The 14,847-nt window shown below is 39.2% G+C and overlaps 1 protein-coding gene and 1 long non-coding RNA gene across 6 annotated transcripts in view; one reads left to right on the top strand and one right to left on the bottom strand.

Moving 5' to 3' along the window:
• Positions 1-14,847, bottom strand: part of LOC135163998 (complexin) — a 149,187-nt gene that overhangs the window by 77,861 nt on the left and 56,479 nt on the right. The gene's annotated exons all lie outside the window — the stretch shown is intronic.
• LOC135163334 (uncharacterized) lies at positions 7,118-7,641 on the top strand. Its single transcript, XR_010299105.1, has 2 exons — positions 7,118-7,246; positions 7,424-7,641. It is a non-coding gene; the product is annotated as an uncharacterized LOC135163334 (long non-coding RNA).

The raw sequence follows: 14,847 nt of genomic DNA, 5'->3' as shown, positions 1-14,847 counted from the left end.
AAATGTTAAGTAGAATCGTTGAAAGCTGCAATTACGACTTATTCTAATCACACTGTATTTTTATAAATACAAATGCTATTAGTTTTTTTGGAAATCAAACAATAGCGGTAATTCAATTGTTAATATTGTACATCAAAACCAGATCCATTGAGATAGAGAAATTATTTGGAGAGCGGAAAATCATATCCAACTGAATTATCCGTGGGTGGGAATTGGGAGAAATTGTTACGTGAATTTTCAACATTATTCAATAATTTTCATCATCATGTTCCTCGGAAAATTGCAATCCCATTGAATACTCCATAAATCAACTGACTCTCCAATCATGAAATGAATAATAATTTAACGTGAATGAGTGATTTTCGAAAATTTCCCCATTTTGTAAATGAAATTCAAAGAATAATACTTCAACCGTATGCAGAGAGAACTGTAGATATATTATTTATCATTAATTTTCCTTTTACGATTTCCAAAGATTCCCGGAGACTCCAGTATTTTCAATATTTTAATGAAAACTCATTGAAGAAAGGGAATAACTTGATGCGCAAATGATTTCCTTTCCGCGTCATTTACCACTGGAACTCAAGCCGAAGGGGTACAATGCAAGTTATACGGCCCCCAACACCAAGTTCAAGATCGATTACTCGTGGGATTGCGCCATAAAAATGTCGAATCATCAATCAGCCCCTGGAAAATTACGAGGCAAATGGTCTTCCGTGGCTCACGGCTACCGGGAATACTCCCGTCCCCTCATCGTGGTTTGCCTCCAAGTAATTTTGCATGACGTGATTTTAATAAAGAACTCCACTACCCGGTATCTTTACGAGATGAAATAAGAAAATGATGGGGAGTAAAAAAAATGCCGCGAGGAAAAGGGCTAATAAAAATTCTGCCTAGACTTTATGATCAGCATTATCGTAGTGGCAATGAATATTACATTGGAGTGAACGGATTGAATTCACTCATTCCACCACCATTGCTAGAAAATAATTAAATTTCATGGACAATTATCCAGTGCTTCCTCGAAGAAAAACGACGAGAACTTAAATCATAAACTAAAGGAAATAGTGAAATATCCGTAGAAGTCCTTTTCGTTGAATCAAAAACCCGATAATTCCACGAAAAATCAACCAAGGCCCTTGGGCATTTACGAGCAAGCCCTAAAAATGCCCAAACCAACCCCTAAAAACATTCACGTCAACAAGTTGCCCTGACAAATACCACCGTTTCGTTCCATCACTAACAATGTCTTATTGGGAATCATAAAATCCCCGATATAGCCTGGAGTGGCAACAATGCGGTAGTCCAGAACGTTTGCTCGACCCCCACGTCCTCTGGAATGCCCTCAGCTCTCCTCCATCTCCCTTCCACCCCCTCACACCCAACCCCTGGATGCGTGCATCACTGACCGCAGAAATTCCGCTGCATCGATTCGGCAAATCCGAATAATCTACGAGCGAAATAATGTAATTGATACTGTTGATAATCCAAAGATTGTTATTACTTGATCATCATGAGATATACGCAGCCACGTTCGGCATGAATGCTTATACCCGGCTTATCTAGGTCCAGTTATATGGATTCGAGTCTCCCCAGAATCCCAGAGCCATCATAAAATTTCGTATAATTTTCCTTTATAGTTTCCGAGCACCTGGTGTACTTGATACAATTAACGCGCAACGCTCTCCACCCCTCTCGGCCCCTCGCCACACCCCAGAATGTGATTAACACAATCTAAAGCACATGATGAGCATAAGGGGATGCAGGAAAAGCGGAAGAAAAGAGAAGAGCTATGTATGTAAATGCATGTCGCATGTTAACGGTAAGAGGTGGCACTCTCCCTCCCTCTCTTTTCCTCAACCGACCCGGAGGGGGACAAAAGCAAAACTTGCATCGGCGTAAAAGCTCAAAATACTAAAAGCCCTGGATATCGCCAACGTAGCACATCGCCTCCTCTACCATCAGCACGCGAGCAATTTGATTAAGGAACCTAGCAGATGCTTTTATTACGGATTCGGGGGTTAACTCGATGATTTTTTTTTTCCCCATCACCGGTACGTGAAGTAATCCTCGAGCTGTTAATTTGGGAGAGAAGCAGATTTTAAATTGGATGGAATGAATATCGGTCATGGGTCAGCAACAAATTCCGAGTTAATTGGTAGTTTATTTGGTGCTTCTGGATCGCGGATGCGAAAAAATCATTCGACACACCACTGACCGGTCGTGGAACGCGCGAGTGACGGTACGGTGACAATGACAACTGTGAAAATCTGTTGTTGCGTGACGAAGACGTTTCTGTTGTACGAGTTGAGTGGCATATTTATGTAATTAGGGGCATGTGGGGAGAAATTTCTATAAATATTCTAGTATGAGTGCAAGAAAAAAATGACAATCCCTCGGTTGGTAAAAAATTCAGAGCTGGTAATGGCAAGTTTAGAGTTTTTGGAGATCTCTGAAAAATCTGAGGATTTTCATTGGAGTTCGGGGAAAATTCACATTTAAGCCGATAAAATTTTCAATTTCTCTTCGTACACGTCATACTGGTGAAAAATTACTCTAAAATTGTAGAGAGAAGAAGATTAAAATTTTCAAAGCTTTTAGGTTTGAAAATTGACGACTGGATATGATAAAAGAATCATGAGAGCCGCGCTCGGGGAATTCCTCTTTGTATACTTTACAAAATGTCCGATATCATCAGGAGTCTATGAAAACAATCGGACTACGGCCGTGAACCTGAATCTCAACGGAAGGTATCAGTCGACCCAATAAATTTTTTTTTGTCACCAGGATTGTAAATAATGTTTTAAAACTGTTCGTTCTCCAATAAACATTTGCATTTCCCCATTCGTTTCTATATATTTTTTTATTATACCCGCTGGTCCTATAATTTCGCCGCTCTTTGACCGCGAGAGGGACAAAAAGACCCAGTGAAAAAGGGATGAAAAAAAAAAATAATGATAAAAAACAGAAGGAAAGTTGAAACGAGAATTTTTGTCGCTGAAAATTCCCGGGAATGAGCCCAGCGCGTTTATCCTCGAGCTCGTCCACATTTTTTCGTTATTCCTCTAGGGATGCTATATGCCTAGGATACAGAACCTCGGGGGCTTGAAACTGACACGTCCATTCTCGAGTCCACTGTATACACTGAATATTCGCTTCTGTCTGGGGAGAATAGAGGGCGAGAATGGTACGAATAAAAAAAAAATAATGACAATGAAAAGGGGTAGGGGAAACGGAGAAAACTGGAGAATTAAAAAATCGCATATGATGAGCGATGAAAGGACTGGATCGTAATGCTATAACTCTTTATTCGCAAACTTTTTATTTCGCTCTAATAGGATATTGTGTGAATGCACACGAACTCTGCTTAGTACTTGAAAGCCCCTGATTGTTTTCACGGAGTCGACTTTGCGTCACTCTCCTAATTATTGCTATCACACGTGGACAAGAAAATTGATAATAAAATTTTGAATGAGACGACTCGGAAAATATGAGGTGATTCATTAACCCCCTGTGACCCTAAATTAAATTGATACTACTTTAGAAAATAGCAGAATCGTAAAAGATCATCTAAAAACGAATACCAAACTCATGGACATCGTATTCAGACATAACTACCCCTTAATACGCTTTGTCACGTAAATGTAATCTAAATGACCCCATTTCTCCCGCATCAATCATCATCAAAATTTTTTAGAATTCGCAATGGTGGCATTAGCGGAAACGCGGAGTCGATAACGAGAAACAGAATTTTCCACGAATGAGTCAGGATATCGAAGAGGGATCAGTTCCACATACAACGCCTTCACCCTCCCCCTCATACAAAGGCATTTGGTATATTGAGATTACGTTAATATTTCCCGATAGAGAGGGAGCATTCCGCAATTTTCCATCGCCATTACCGTACACTTAAACCTCATAATTCCCAATAATTGTCCATTCACGCGTCCTCCCTCAGCCACAATAATTGAAAAGGCAAACTCGGATGATACATTAATTTATTTCAGTGCACGGGGTTGTGAGCACAAGAAATTACGGTGAGAGAGACGGCTGGCGTAGCTCTCGGATTTCGGACAAGACCACAATGTAAATTCACAGAAAGGACTGTGGGGTGTATAGAAGAGCGAGGGAGGGTGGATGGGGGGGGTAGAGGGTTGTGCGAGGATAGTTGAGTTTGAAATACTATCTCGCGGATGTCAGTAACATGAAGGAGACGACGATGGTTGGCTGCTGACACGCAAAAGGGATGGAAACTCAAACAATGAAATACCCACGTAGAGTCAGCGATATCATTTACGAGTTGGCGCTCTGCGCATACAAGTCACTACGGGGGTAGGCCAAGGGTGATGAGGAGAGTTGCTCTCTATGGATCTCTTCAGAGTCGCATCTTCACCACTCGCTCTCTCTCAGTTGGTGTAACATGTTTTTTTTTTATAACGCTACTGCTATTATTCTTCACTCACCAAGCGAAACATTACACTTCACAAGATTCCCTTCATGATGTCACGGTAATTATGGAAAAGGTTAGAAGTGGTATTCAAAGCTTTCCGAGGAGGAAATGTTGAAAACTGATGTGCTGTATTGACCCGGTTGTCAGGGTGCTGGCATGTGGTTATAATTTTTTCTTCACATTTTTTATTCCGACATCTTCAGTGAGACAAATTGAGGTCAAGATTAAATAAATTGACTTGGAGTCGTGATAAAGGAGTTGTTGTCTATTTCCAGACTGAGACAGCCATTTTTATCTTTATCGATGTAAATCCATATTCCGTGTAAATATTGTCTCGTGAAAGTTCTCTCAGGATCACTTTTAACTTCACAAAATATCAAATATCATCAGGTCTCACCGAAAGCTGTCTGACCAGGAGATTTTTTTTTGTCTTCTCGGTTCTACATAATATTTTAACCCGAGACATGACACTTCAGAAGACACCCACCATGAGGTTACGTTAATTACGGAGAAGGTCAGACGTGATATTCAAAGCTTTCAGACGTCCAACAGCCGAAAAATGATATATTATATTGACCCAGTTGTTACACACGGCTGCATATTGGAGTGACTGGGAGAAATCCTGACCGAGTCGTTAATCGAATCAGTCAGAGTGCCATCACCCCGGGGAGACAAAGTCCCCAGGTTCCGTCATTAATGAGTGCTTTGGCGTTTCATCCCCACTGGCGATCACTCACACACTTTGATTCCTCGTTGTGCCACAATCTGACACGCAACCCCATCACACAACCCCGGCCGTTTGAACGTTTCAGCATTTATGGAGCTTAGACACTTGGAATTTTCCAGGTAACAAGATTTAATACTGAATTTAATTATTCGGGTGTGCTAACAATGGTGTATTTGAAACGCGTAACAAGATGTGGTTGAAGGAAGTACAGGGCTCGTTGATGGCATATAGGTTGAAATGTATGCCAAATTGAGTTTAGGATGGTAGTGGCTACTTTGCATGATCCCATTTGTGAGTCCACAAGCAACGAAACGAATCCAATTCACGATGGTAGTTCGTGAGCCGATGTTACGTTGAGATAGTGTGGGTATGATAAAAATTGAAATAAGAGGAACACTGAACTTCCTGGGGTATTTTCAGTAAAACCAAACAGTTATTGCAAATAAATATCTTTCTAGAAAGTATTTCAATTTACAAATAATTTTGAGTAATCGGAAATATTAATAATTATTATTCAATCATTAGTCAAGGCTATTTGTTGAACAATACATTATTCAATATTCATCTGAAAATGATTGAAGGCCCGAAGATATATTTCCAAGCACATACAACAAATTACATATTCTCCACAAGAATATTTATTTCCCCAGTGTATTCGAAACAAATATGATTCCATCTTTGACGCTCGCGCTCAATATGCAATTACGCAAATTACGCCCCAACGACTGGCTTAAATTATGTACGCAAGCTCTACTCGAGTTTCCAGCGGTGCAGAATACAGTCTTGCCCGATTTTACCAGTGTACTTCACATGGATTTTCTTGTTAAGCGGTGAAGCACGCGTTGCCCGTAAATAAAAACAAGGAAAATGGAAGAGGAGGGATGTGAAAAAAAAAAAAAAAAAACAAGGGAGAGGGTTTCTACATGGGAAACCTGAAAAGAGGCACGACGGTGAGCAAGACAATAAACGCAAGAAACCTTAACCAAACCCTCAGCTACCCGCTGAAGGTTGCTTTTACTCTCACCTAAATATGGAACACTTCGCTACATCACAAACCACTCGACTGTGAGGTATGAACAGTGTATACAGGTTTTTTTCTTCTCCTCTCATAAGTCCTGTGTTTCCTTTTTCAAAAGGCAGGATTCCCTGCTGAACTCTACGGGTGATTTTACCCCACCAAACAACCCAAACATCGAATACCATGAAAACGCGGAAAATGTCGATATCATTTCAGGAGATACAGAGATCCTGGGTCCACTGACCCTTTTGAAACTGCAAAAATGCAAATCCCATTGATTTTATCGCGAATGATTACGCAAAATGTGACTCGTACAAACCAATATCGATTGTATCTGCAATTTTCTGTGATTATTCCCATGTTCCATCATATATCACAAGCTCCAATGGGTCCCAAGACTCAGTAAAGTCTTTTAAAATTGACCAACGTATCCCCTTAACGATCGATGTGCAGCAATACTTAATATCAATTTTAATCGATGGCTTTCAATGTCGAACGCGGTTATACATCATTTTCAACGTGAAATGTACATAAAACTCGGTGAAACCACGCATTTCTCTAGCCCCCCCCCTCCCCCCCTCCTGGTTCATGGTACTGTATTTAGTTTGAATAGTGACGCACGCAATGAATACGATATTCATATGGTTATATTTTGTATTGAATGCTCGACTAGTGACAATGCAAAATGTTTGCCTAGCACTGGGTCACTTCTGGCTGGTATATCCTCGCTGTAATACGCGAGCCCCCCCCTGTCCAGAATGCCCGCGTATTTGCACAATCTACACATCAATCTCGTGTTAGTTTTTTGTTTAGTGTATTTCGCCACCGATTGTATGTTTGTCTTGACGTAAATAATGGTGTGGGGGAAGGGTCTATTGAAGTTTTATTTATCGTTTCATCAGAATCGTTGTGGAGATGCCGAAGAGGAGCGGTACCGGCATAAGCGAGAAATGGAAAAGATATAAAAGAGGAATACAGTGTTGGAGAACGCGTTTGAACAAAGAGCTTTCATCAGTGAGCTTTGGCGCATTGTGTGGGATTTTATGCATAGGTGAGAGAGACTTTTTGTTTTGTGTGTTTAAAAATATTTGTTGGCGGTTCCGTGCTTAATCTCTCAACCATTCAATCGCAGCATCTATGGATTTTTTTTGCACATTTTCTGCTTGGCTGCGAGGGGGTGGGGGGAGGAGGAGGAGGAGGAGATTTTTTTTCTTTTTTTTTTTTGCAGCATCTGCGAAGTTATTGTGGCGGAAGGGTTTACTGGAGATTCATGATATTATGGAGATTAATTCACCGGCAGTGGTGGATGGAAACTCAAGTTGTGAGGGGAAAAAATACTTTATGATTCAAGTTGGAGATTCGAGTGGACATGTGTCCAATGTTGAAAGAGGATTGACGTTTCGTAGACAGTTTAGTGGAAATTTTTGGGGGAATAATATTGAATAATATTGAATTCTATTAGAATTGGTTTAACAATTGCTACGTAGCATAAACAAAGAACAATGTGAAAAGAAAAATAAGTGTTAATAGTAGGTCAAATTTTACGACCGTAATGGAATTTTCGGAAATATTCTGACAGTTTTCAATAATCTTTGAATATACCACGAGGATAAAGCAACTCTGATTTGCATGGGATAATTGCTAGGTAATTAATGTTTCCATAAAATTACCGAGCGATGTGATTAAAACAAGACTTCCCCTCGGATCTGCAAAACGTCAATCACAATATTGCAATATTTTCAAACCTCTCATGATAAATCAATACACCACGAATTACGAATGAGATAATAAATATGGATAGAAGCAGAACAAATCCTTTTTCACTTATTCATTCTCACATACGCTTACGGCTTAAGTCATCGGATTAACAATTTGGAACATGCATTTGTAGGGAACATGTACTATACATGAGATTAACGATCACCCGGGAATTTCCCTAGGAAAACTGAGGGAGCCCTGTTGCCAACGAGCATGACCCAAATAACAGCTCCTTTTTTTTTCTCTCCTCAAATGAAGCTCGAAAGAAAGGTTGAACATCGTTTCTGAATCCATTAGGGGTTGATGTTGGTGTTGGGGTGTGTGACGATGGTTCAATACAGGGTGGTGATAATATGGTCGACACATCCTTGATTAGTAATTAGACCTGATAACCCTCGATTAGAGATACTCGAGTGAGGTCTGAGAGTAGGCTCTATTCGAGCAAGAGCTGGGAATAATAGAGGGTGATAAGAGAGAGAGAGAGAGCGAGAGAGAGATATCAGAAATGGGTGGTGGATGAAGCAGGCTCTCGGCAAATATTTGTCGGATATACACCATCTCAGCCGTATCAGGAAGAATTCTTGAGGAAAAGTACAACTTCCTGAAATACCCTCAACTGCTCCTATTCCCACAGTCTAAATATATCTGGAATTCTATTATCACTAAATGTATTCTTCCGTATTCTCGTTTTTTTCTCCCCCCTTCCCCTCTGCCATTCAATTTTACCACGACCTCCTTTCTCAAAACACATGCCTACAACGAGGAAAAAGGGAATATGATTCGAAGAAAATACATATGTATTGTTGAACTCAACTGGGGAGACGATTAAGTCTGAATAAATAAGAAATTCTAAAAATACCATCGGAGGGTCGCCCTTCGACAACAACTTCAGCGATATTTACGGAAGTTTCACAACCACAATTTGTTTGAATAACTGAATAATTATTCGAGAGAGAGGTAGAAAACATGATGAATGAACTGAGAAGGTTCATTTTCTTGGTGAAGATACTTCTCCGAGTTTACACAAGCACAAAGACACAATCTCAGTTATAGTACTATAGGCTAATAGAAGGCCATTGGATCTTTCAATTTTCAAGTTAAATCCTGAGTAAACAGTGGTGGAAAATAAAAGTCATTGTTGAAGATGAAAATAGTTCTTCAATTGGGTTGTCAAGTGAACTGTTTTCCGGTTTGGCTCTGGCTGTACGATTTCTATCGTTATTCAAAGGAAATGAAAGAAGTGGAATGTTGGGGGGGGGGGGGAAGAAAAGAAATGAAAAAAAAGGTAATGGAATGGATAAAAAGAGATGAGTTTTCAAAGCGAGAACGAGGTTGAGAAAAGGGAGGACTCTCCATTATGCAGCGAGTTTAACGCATACATATGGATAAGCCTGCTAGTTCAACTCATCCTTTTTCAGGAACACGACTTGGGCTATTCCGAAACGCTTTCCTATAACCATCGTTGGTGTTGGCGAGAAATTACTCGGTTTTTTATTCTTTTTTTTTTTTTTCATCCTGGCTGAACTATCGATCAACTATTCACACATGGGGAAGAACCAGTAAAAGTTGATGCATGTATCGAGAAAAAATACATGGTCGGACGCTGGGAAATTGCACGAAATTATCTCAAATATGTTATAACGCTGGGGTACGGGAATTACCAGGTCCATGTTAACGAGTTTTTTTTTTTTTTTTCACTCTCAAAAGGGAAACATTTCAGAATGAAAAAGAACGGGGTTATATTAACGAGATCTGAATTGCTTTGGCTATGATGGTAGAAAAGGTTTCTACGCCTGGGTAATTAAAGGAACCAGACGAAAGTTTTTGGGGGGCTGATTCACGGAGCGCTTTCAAAGAACGAGTTTTCGACCCATTAGCGAAAGTGGAAGGTAGAGATAAACCGACGAGACGAATACTTGTTACAAGTACAAAGTCAAGATTTAACTATATCTACGTCTCTCACTTTATTCGTTAATTCGTACCAAAATACCACTTCAGTTTCATTCTCAGCGTCTCTTGAATGCTTTCTAAACTCTAATGGGCTTGATTAAAAAAATTTTGAACAACTTCTGGAAAACCTTTCTGATTCCATTAAAGATTCAAGCTCGACAGTGAACATTTTATTGAGGAGTTTCTAGTTCAACATTGTGCATCGAAAAGAGACAAGTTCATGGAAGTTGGTTGTCTGATGATTTTACGAGACCAATAACGTAGTTTTTTACCCGGGGCAGGAAGTTATTCTCATCTCATGATCAGAGTCAAACCCTTTTAAATCAATCTACCCCGAAATTTCATCAGTAAATATATTCTCTGTGATGTTGCGGAGTTTATCATTAGGCGATCCTCATGTCAGTGAGGTCACTCTCGATCGTCCGAATAAAAATATAACCCGATGAATACATCAGCGTAATGAGTAACTATGGGCTGTATTTGAGTGTTTCTTTATACCTAACGAGCATAATTAAAAAAATTCAGGCAACTTGAGCGAAATCATTCTGATTTAATTGGAGTTCAAATTAGACAGGGGACCTTTTATTAAGTACTTTCTCGCTCAGGATTATGCATTGTGAAGGAATAAATTAATGGAGCTTGATACACTAATAATTTACTCTAATTGCAACACATTTATCCCAGAAAATTAATTTTAACCTCTGACAATTATCAGACTCTCAAAAAAATCAATCCAGTCCCATATTAAAGCCACCGTCGATGTAGCTTCATTCTGTGTGATACGATAGAATTTATCATTTCGATGAATCGTAGACTAGAAAGGTTCTTGTTGCGGCGATCCTATCTTATATCAGCAAGATCAATTTCAGGGGTCTATATTCGTATAAAAGCCGATGAATAAATCAGTTTGATGTACAATTGTGGGTTATATTTGTTCCCGAGGTCTTTTGTTTCCCATTTCAGCTCTAGCTTCAACGATTCTTCGGAAACACGAAAATGAAACAAAAAGGGAAAGCATAGGAAATTGGCAACGCCTCGGCAGTTTGTTCGACCCTTCCAGCTGCTTGAACTTTTGCTCCTCTCACTTACATGGCTCTTCTTCAAATACACCAGCCAGAGCTCTAATAAAACGGTCCGAACGCCAGTAGAGATCGATCGATTCGTCTGTACTTTCACAACATCCACAACCCATCATATTTAGTTTTCATCAATGGAGCTGTTGTACCATCTCCATACATAATAATTAAACTGACAGGCTGGATCAGTGGTGTTGAAAATACTCCGATGGATCAACCAACGGCATGTCAAGCTTTGACAGCTGTCCCCGATAACGAATGACTCGGAAAATTCGCGCGAAGATGAAGAAATAAAAAAAATATTGACAATAGGGAAACGAAAAAAAAAAGTTGCAAAAGGAGAAGTAATTGAAGTTGGCCTGATGACAATTACTGGACTATGTAACAGTCGATGGCAGCTGGAGATGTTCCGGGTGCCATATTCGCAAGCATCCAGACGAATAAATTTCTTCCAATATTTATTTAATGGTGAAGTTACTTTTAATTAACTAGAGTAGATATCCTCCTTCAATGATACTCATCGATTCGCTTCGCATGATATGATAGCATCATTCCGGAACACTTCACATATGCCCAGAATTGAATGTAGTTATCATTGTAAATTGAATTTAAACATAGATATGTAAAAGCGTATTTTATTTATATGAAAAACGAGTTGCCTCATAGTGGGTAACTGGTGGATCGGATATTCGATCTTGAAAATAGGTCGCGCTTTGTCCCGAACAAAGAGTTTTCACCCCGAAAAAAAAAAAAAACCTAGTACTCTATCCTAGAGTTCGTGTGCGTTTTCCAAATTGCCTCCTGTTCTATTTTTTCCCTCCCCCCTCCCCTCTCAAAACCAATTTTATTCATTTTTTTTTCCATCGTAATATTTTTTCCAAGTATGTTTTTTTGTTTCATTGGAACGGTATGCCATACAGAAAGCGTATATGGAGGCTGTATAAAGACGGGAAGCCCATTCGAAAAAGCTGGCTCGTTGGATAATCCGCACGGGTGAAATAATGGCGGCTTTCCTAAAGCCCGAGAGAGGGGAGAAGGCCTTTTCTATTGAAAGTAAATTCAACACTCGTTCTAAGATAAATGTATAGATGTTTGTCTCTGTCTATATGCTTGTTCAGATGCTTTCGACTGTGACATTTTAATCATTTTGACGATTCCCGCAATCGGTTAAGATTGAACTATTCCCTCTTCTGTCAACATAATCGAAAGTGTTCTTTACGATTCCATCATTAGTAGGAAAATTTTAATTACGTGGAATGGCATCGTAAGATTGAGACTGGAATATATATTGATGGATCTCTTTGAGATACAAAAAATACTTTGTCTGAGGAAAGAAACGTCTTAATTTGAAAAACTGGTTTTTCCGGTGGGTAAACCACCCTAGACAAGCCTTTCTTATTTTCCATGAAATAAACCTGACTCTAGTAAACAGAAAATGGATTAAAGTACAGCCTCATAGTGTGAGATCCCTAATATCCGATGATATCAGAAGATTGCTGATACTCTATATTCATGCATGCTTCTGGATTAAATGAAATTCTCAAATGGCCCCTATGATATGATGTAAAGGAATGATGAAAGCCATCAGGCTTGTTAAGATCCAAATTACATTGCCTTCAGCAAAATGTACGAGCCAAGAACAGTGTAAAGGTTAAGTAGCTCCTTTCCATGAAACACAAGTGAAAAGGTAGCAACTACAAGTGGATTACGAAAATCGATGAGAGCTGCATCCTACCTATATTCCAGGAAGTTGGGCAATTTAATGTCTGTCTGTTTGATGAAGTTATGGACTGGATACGGATCCACTGGGAGATAAATTCTTTAGTTCTTACCTGAAACATAAAATGAGGGAAAAATTAAGCTTATAGTTTTGGGAAAATGTAATCCAGATCTAATGCTGGTGAATTATTTGAGAGAAAGGTCTGGCCAACATTGAAAATTTGCTGCATCGTATTATTTGCATCAAGTAACAAGATAAATTTACTTGTGCAATCAGTCTGTGAGTTGAGTACATTGATATGGAAAAGATATCACCCACAACCCTTGATTATAATGCAAATTGAGTTTGGAGGTGAATTTATAAAATTGCAAGTCCCAGGAGCCAGTGTAGAATCTGTATGAGCATTGAAAAATAAATTATTTATTCGAATTATGCACGATCGGCTGGAGAGAGGCGCCGATTGAATGTGCAAATTGAACGTGAGGAAATGAATATAAATTGAACGGCGTATCGATTGCTGGAGACACTCGGCCCACAAGCGAAATTATTCTTAACGAGCCCTCGTAAGAATTTAAATACATGAACATCTTCTTCACGATTGGTGGATCTTTCGAGTCTACGAATTCATTGATTTTGAAAGTGAGTCACCAAGACGCTCCCATTAGTAAAACATCCCCGAAATAGGTGATGGGGGAAAAAAGGGGATGGAGTGGAAGTATAATTATCTCATTTGTTGAAGCACCGGTACGTCCTCAGGGCGGGTGATGATCGATGAAGGGCTGCCTGTCGATTAACACTTACGGCACTCTTGACATTTCCGATGGTCACTCGACATTTCTAGTGAACATGAGCCTGTCACTGCATCATTATTCCACGCAATTTTTACATCGAAATACGACCACAACGCAAACAGCTATTCCACTAATACCATTTTTTTTTTGGATATTTATACCCTCGGCCTGGGCTATTCCCGGAATTTCCAAGAAATCGAAAAATTCGGTAATCCGATTTTTCTATCAACTCTGGGGGTAGTTGAATAAAAATACCGGAACCAGCTGCACGGGAATCGGAAATTCTGTAATATTCATTCTGGATGCTGGGAATTGGTGAGTGGACCCAGACTGTCGGAGGAAAATTGAAATTTCATGGGTAGTTTGGACGAAAAATTCTATTGGAATTCGATTTGGAAGGGAGGATTTTTGAAATTCTCAGCCATATGATTAAGCTTTCAATTAATCTACAGTTCAAGAACATGTTAACTTGAATTTTCCTGATTTTTTAGATATTTTATAGCCAGTCGTGCTAAAATCCCCAAATTTTCAAAATTGAAATCCTCATCCCATTCAATAAAATCCTCCCACTTGTCAGAGCTGCTCCATTTTGAATATGTAATATACGCGATCATTCGATAAAAATTTCCATTAACTGTGCCGAAAATTTCATGCCAAAAATAACGATAATTTACTACCAAATTTGCAATGTCTATTGAATTGAAAATAATGCTGAAAAAAAAAGAGGTAATGCGATAAATTAACTCGATTGGAGTTCACACGGGAAATTTGTTCGCTTTCACAGAGGTTCTGGAGCATCGGATTCTCACAACCGCAGGTATATCGTAAAATATCCAGCTCTACACGTGCAGAAGCCCGACAGGGACAGTTAGCCTTTTGTTCACCATCCAGGGTTAATTAGATATCCATCATTATTGGGGGAAATTTAATTAAACGACCAGTGAGCATCAGAATTTTCGGAGGGTTTTACCGCCAATATCGACAATATTCGAGCCCTCAGGGCTACACTATTATATCAAACAAAAAATTTTTTTTTCCAAATCAACTATTTCAAATAACAATTCTTTTCAGTCACCAGTGAACTGTATTCCAGCGATTGATGTTCCACTTTTACCAGTCCATGGCCTTGGTTTCATTTCATATTCAACTGAGGAATCGGAATAGAAAAGTGCTGTCGGGAGATACAAACCCTTGGGCGTTTTTTGAAATAACCGAGTGGAAAGGAATTGTTCAATTGATACTATTCGTATTCCCTCGGAAAATTGTAAACATGCCTGTTGAAGATTTGTTTTAATGGAAGAATGGAAAACAAAGTGAAGTACATCGACTCAATGAAACTAAACTCAAGTTCATAAAA

The sequence above is a fragment of the Diachasmimorpha longicaudata genome, chromosome 6 (genome assembly GCF_034640455.1).
Source record: "Diachasmimorpha longicaudata isolate KC_UGA_2023 chromosome 6, iyDiaLong2, whole genome shotgun sequence".
Lineage (NCBI taxonomy): Eukaryota > Metazoa > Arthropoda > Insecta > Hymenoptera > Braconidae > Diachasmimorpha > Diachasmimorpha longicaudata.
The sequence above is the reverse complement of the archived record's forward strand: the minus strand, read 5'-3'. Positions and strand labels throughout refer to the sequence as shown.